The 6109-nt window shown below is 39.8% G+C and overlaps 1 protein-coding gene across 1 annotated transcript in view; it reads right to left on the bottom strand.

Moving 5' to 3' along the window:
- LOC126367736 (uncharacterized) overlaps positions 1-6109 on the bottom strand; it is a 558664-nt gene that overhangs the window by 102084 nt on the left and 450471 nt on the right. The gene's annotated exons all lie outside the window — the stretch shown is intronic.

Here is a 6109-nt window from a genome sequence, read left to right as displayed (position 1 = left end):
CGACAGATAGACTAATTTGACAGCTGTCAAAACAATAAATTACCTGTGTTCAATTCTTACACTAGGCTCTATACTATTTTTTTCAAGTTATATTTATTTATTTTCAGTTAACGTAACAACTTCAATGTCATAAGTATTTTGTTTATTTATATAAATCTGAACGAAACTCCACACGCTGTTTTGCGATATCGTAGCTCAATACGCTTAAATCGTAGCATTGCTACATATATACATACACAGCCTATATACGTCCCACTGCTGGGCACAGGCCTCCCCTCAATCAACCGGCGGGGGTATGGAGCATACTCCACCACGCTGCTCTAATGCGGGTTGGTGCAGGTGTTTTTATGGCTAATAGCCGGGACCAACGGCTTAACGTTCCCTCCGAAACACGGAATCATCTTACTTTTTTGAACAATCAGGTGATTCAAGCCTGAAAAGTCTTTGCCAAACAAAGGACAGTCTCACAAAGTGATTTCGACAATGTCCCGAATGAACCCGGACCTCCAGATCGTGAGCCTAACGCTCTAACCACTGGACCACGGAGGCGTTGCTATAACGCAACGGAAAGGCATCATCAGTGTGGCCCCTCTCTTAGGTAGAGAACTAATTTGTTTTCAAAAGAGGCGTGAGGGTGCCTCGGCGAGGCCTATTAAGGGAGGTGTGAATTAGGATATACCCTGAGGCACAGAAGAAATAAACTCAAGAAAAGTTCGTGTGGAATACTGGATTTCATTAGACCGCCGAGTTGGAAATAATTAGTGTCTGCAAATTTAAACGGAGCTGTGTGTATTTTGAAGCTTTTTATATTTGAAGAATAGTTTGCTGTTTATAAGGTAGGTATTTTCCTAGGTAACCATCTCATGGCAAATTCGGTGAGTGTAAATATACTTTTTCTATTTGGCGGTTAGATATTGTGATTTTTGGATCATTTAAATTAGTATCATGTGTTCAGTGAAAGAAATAGGTAGAAGTCGTTACATGAGTCATGTCAGGGGCGTTTGGCGGTTCAATAGTAACTCTGACACCAGGGTTGATGAGGTTGGTAATCCTCTCAACCGACACGAGAGAAGAAGAAGAAGTAAAGGAACTCATCGCGGGAAAATACACATTTCTGAGAAGTGCTATTTGAAGGTAGGTATTTGACCTAACCTTTGGGCTAGTTTTCTCTTCGCGGTATAGATATGAGGGATCGTACGACTGATAAGTATCGTCCAAACGGACAATAGTTCCGCACTTGGTTTGCAGTCCTAGCACAAAACTGTAGCATAAGATACCTACAGTATCTTGGCATGCTTCCATTTAAGTGGTAGACGTCGTTAATTGAATCACTTCATTGATTTTACTCGCTTTAGATTAAAATCAGTTAGTTGGCACAAGCGTACCGGGCGGTGGCTCGCCGTCTAAGTAGTGATGGGACACATCCACTGACACAGAGACTTAAAGTGACTTCATATTCACAAAGAGAAAATATTTAACGTAATATTAGTACTTAATATTACGTCTATATTATATTTATTATTACGCCGCCTGGAAGCAACCTAGCGTGATCGACATGGAAGTCCTTAAACAGGCTCCGGACACAGGTTGGCCGCTGCAAGGATAATCTCTGCAGGTGGGGATACCTGGTTGATGGTTGCGATGACTGCGAGTGTGGAGTATCACCACAAACTATGGCTCACCTTTTATGCTGTTATGTCCAAACACCTGCACTATTAAAGAACTTCACGAAGCCACTGACAATGCCGTAAGCGTGGCCAATTAATTGTCAGCAAAAAAATAATATCTTTCTTCTTATCGTGTGGGTTGTGAGGTAGAATACCAACCTCATCAACCCTGGTGTCAGGGTTATAATTGAGCCGCCAACGGCCCCTGACATGGCTCATGTAACGATTACTCACTTACATCAGTAAATAGTAACCGGGACCAACGGCTTAACGTGCCTTCCGAAGCACGTATCATCTTACTTTCGAACAATCAGGTGATCAGCCTGTAATGTCCTAACCAAACTAGGGATCACAAAGTGATTTTTGTGATATGCCCACACCGGGATTTGAACCCGGGGCCTCTGGATCGTGAGTCCAACGCTCAACCACTGGACCACAGAGGCCGTTGCCACTAATTAATATCGATCGCCATCGACTCGCAAAGAAAAAGAGTACTTAATATTCTAGACAGATGGCGCCGGCGTCGGTTTAATGACGAAATATTATTTATTTATTTTATTTTATTTGGGGAGCTTACAGCTAAATTTACAAAGTTACATACTAACTTAATATCTAAAAGCCATTAACAAGCTTCCACAGATTGAAAGAAAACACAATTTACATTAAGTTTCTAAGACCATATGAGAAAAACCTTAAAAATAGAAATATCTAAACAATAGAGGAAACGAAGTCTCTAACAAGTGCTTTTTTAGCACCTTGAATGCTGCCAGCAAATAGGTCCAAATTCAAGTTATGACCAAGCCTATTAAATAATATGGAACATCTCAGTAAAAAGCTGTTCTTTCTATAGATCAAAAGAATTTCGCATGGACAGGAGGAGGACCCGGTGGTGTAATGGTTAACACGCTCGTCCCGGCTAGGCAAGAGCTGCGGGTTCAAGACTCGTCCGAGATTTTTTTTCGGTTTAAATATTCTCTTTGTAACTGCTATAAAAAACAAAAACTTTTACTATATTGCTATCTTGTATACTTACTTAAAATTAAGGTAAATTAAAGATTGCCTGGAAGAAATTGCTGCACGAGCAATAAGGCAGCCTGGTGCGCATTTGTTATATTTTTCCTTATTTTATATACCTCGTGTTTTTTGTGTTCAATGAAGTATTAAAGTCTTATCTTATTTGTGTATCTCAAAAAGAGAGAGTGAGTGAAACAATAATGTCAGATTAATACGCGCAAAGTATCTTGGAATAAAATTACATTTGTTTAATTAAATGATGTTGGAATTCCATAGTTTCTGCTTAGTCCGGTTAGAATAAGCGTAACACCGTATCGCTGTCTATAATGGTTATCCAACTGTGTTCGTATTGGTGAAAACTGCACTTAACCCTTTCACGGGCAGAGACCATGAGTCATTGATGGTTCATAATTAGTAATATAACACCTTGGAATCGGAACGTCATTAGACGTTCTGTCCTTGAAAGTGTTAAATAAATTAAAAACTCATTGGTGCCCCGGTACCGGTATGCGAAGGCGCTCCCCATTTGAGAAGCAAGCCAGTGAACCACAGTACCACAATGACTATAATAATTTAGTAGTAAATAATAGTACTAGGTTCGATAAATATTTTGAGTAGCAGTATAACCCCATCACTAGCGGAGACCAATTAAGGTTGTGCTACACCGCCGGAGTAGGAGCGGCTTTGTTCCCCGACTGTGTACCGACCAAACAAACAGATTTAAAACGGAATCTATCTACCTGTAACAACCAGTATATCCCTGGTTACTACCTGGTTGTTTCTACCATACCGTTGCAGGCAGAGGATACTAAACAACTTATTATTGTCATGTGTGTTTATTTATTTATTACACTTACACTTACATTTGCAACATTACAAATATATATCCATTGCGTTACAAACAATATTCATATCACAAGAACTTAAAACTACTACACATAAATATTTATATTATTATATAATTATCATTGGACAGTACTAAAAAGGTTCAAATACTTTTACACATTCACTCAACAAACATACAATCGCACTTCCAAACAAGTAGCAATGTGGTGCGATCGCAAGAACAGAGTTGAGGAGAGTACAGAGTGTTCTCTTTACATCTTTAATTTAAGAGCAACACTCTTTTCGGTGTAGAATTATCCATTCTTGTCATTCAAAGGCCAATTCTTTCACTTATTTATAAAACACGACATTCGTCTTCTCTTTAATCTGTTCCATGTAAGCTCTTCTTGATCTTCCCTTCCTCTCTTTCCTTATAGCTTCCCTTCTCTGATGTTTTCAATAAATTCGTCGTGTCTTATTAAGTGTCCAGTCGTCTTGCCTCTCCTGTCTTCAATAAGTCTCAATATTGAGTGTGTGTTCTTTTACACAAAGGGAATTAATTGTGAAGCCAAAAGTAATTAAAAGACAATTTACTACCACAGTGAAGTGAAGTGAAGTTTTAACTATTATATTTCCATTTGGGGTAGTCAAAGGTACAGTTATTAAATGAGTAGGTAGGTACACATGCTTTACTGAGCTTTCTGTTAGACTGACGCGATAGGTGATGAGCAGTATCGCCGTTTATCATGGTCAAGCTAATTAATGGTAAAGTTTTATGGTGAAAATCATGGAGATCAACCGTATGGAGACAGAGGATCAGCTTATCGCTCATAATTTGTGTTGTATATACCAATTGATCCATAACACAAGGATCGTAATCCCCTTGTGGGTTTCACAGCGCGTTCGAAGTTTACTCGCTCGCAGTCCTATGAGAACATAATAAGCATGCTGGATAAACATAACATTAAGCTCACGACTATATCCTAATGGGGTAGTCAGAGGTACAGGCATCACAAGATATACTAAGTAGACGCTTCACCGAGCCGTAGAATAGGGAATAATACTACGTTTAGAACGGCAACTCCCTGCTCCCCACCAGCGGCTGAGCTAGGTTTACCTCACCGCCCTCGGTCTTACTTCAGTCTTCAATTGTATGGGCGTCAGACATCACACAGCCAAAGGTGTACGATAACGTCAATGTGTGAAAAACGAGATGTTTTGTATGAGGTGTCCGGGGTGTGGCCGACGTTTCAGTAACACCAACATATGGCCGTTTATAATGGTCGTTCCAACTGTGTTAGTGTTAGTGCACTTAAGATAAATAATAATGAATAACCCATTGGTGCAAGTCCGGTACCAGGGTTCGAACCAGAGCTCCCCGTTTGAGAAGCAAGTCAGTGTACCACAGGATCACAGTGATTACAAATAAATCGCTAAGTTAACACTTCCAAGGACAGAACGTCTAATGACGTTCCGATCCCAAAATGTCATATTACCTATGAACCATCAATGACCCATGATCTCTGTCCGTGAAACGGTAAATGAATGCTCACTTAAAATGTTTATTGTTCTAATAGTACTAAGGGACATTTAGTACTTAAACTATTTGTAGAGGCCCTGAACTAACATGGTAACATTGTTTAATTACAATGTGTCTTCGTTTTTGGAGACCATTGTCTTCAATGGATTACGAGTGGATATCATCATGACTGGTGCTTTAAGAGCTGATAAATTACTTTCGGTAAAGGGTAACCTTTTCTATTCTCGTTCTGGGAAACTCCAAACAAGAACATTCAACTCTCTGTCTCTCAAGATACAGGTTTGAGAGGCAGGGTTACCTTCTGCTTTTAAATAGCCACCATCAAAATTATATACGTATAAACTGTCAATGTAAATGTCAATAATATGTAAATTGTTGTGTGTGGAAAAAAATGCTATTATTATTAAATACTAATATTCCCCGGGAATGTGTTATTTCTAGAAATTGGCCATTGGGCCTGGACCATGGAGGCCGTTAATTCCTTGCTTGAAGATGAATAGTTGTGACGAATGTATGGGTTTCTTCTGTTTGGCTATACATGATAACGCTCAAGTATGATTTAAAGCACACACTCTAATAAACTTTTTGGACTTCGTATCAAAAAAAGAAAACCCATTAAAACAGACATGAACGCATTCCATGGATTTTCATTACTTCCACTTCAACTAAGTATTTGACTAGTATCTATTTATTCATTTATTTTTGCTTGTCACATGGTCATCATCATCAGTCCATTAACGTCCCCACTGCTGGGGCACGGGCCTTCCCTATAGATGGATAAGGCGATCGGGTCTTAAACCATCACGCGAGCCCAGTGCGGATTGATGGTTATTAACGACTGCTAATGCAGCCGGGACCGGCTTAACGTGCCTTCCGAAGAACGGAGGAGCTCGAGATGAAAACTTTTTTTTTTCTTTTTTTGTGGGCACCCATCCTATGACCGGCCTTTGCGAAAGTTGCTTAATTTCAACAATCGCAGACCGAGCGCGTTTACCACTGCGCCACCGAGCTCTCTCCTGTCACATGGTATTACCTAGAAAAGAAGACCTAGAAGGACGTACAT

The sequence above is a fragment of the Pectinophora gossypiella genome, chromosome 6, assembly GCF_024362695.1.
Source record: "Pectinophora gossypiella chromosome 6, ilPecGoss1.1, whole genome shotgun sequence".
Lineage (NCBI taxonomy): Eukaryota > Metazoa > Arthropoda > Insecta > Lepidoptera > Gelechiidae > Pectinophora > Pectinophora gossypiella.
The sequence above is the reverse complement of the archived record's forward strand: the minus strand, read 5'-3'. Positions and strand labels throughout refer to the sequence as shown.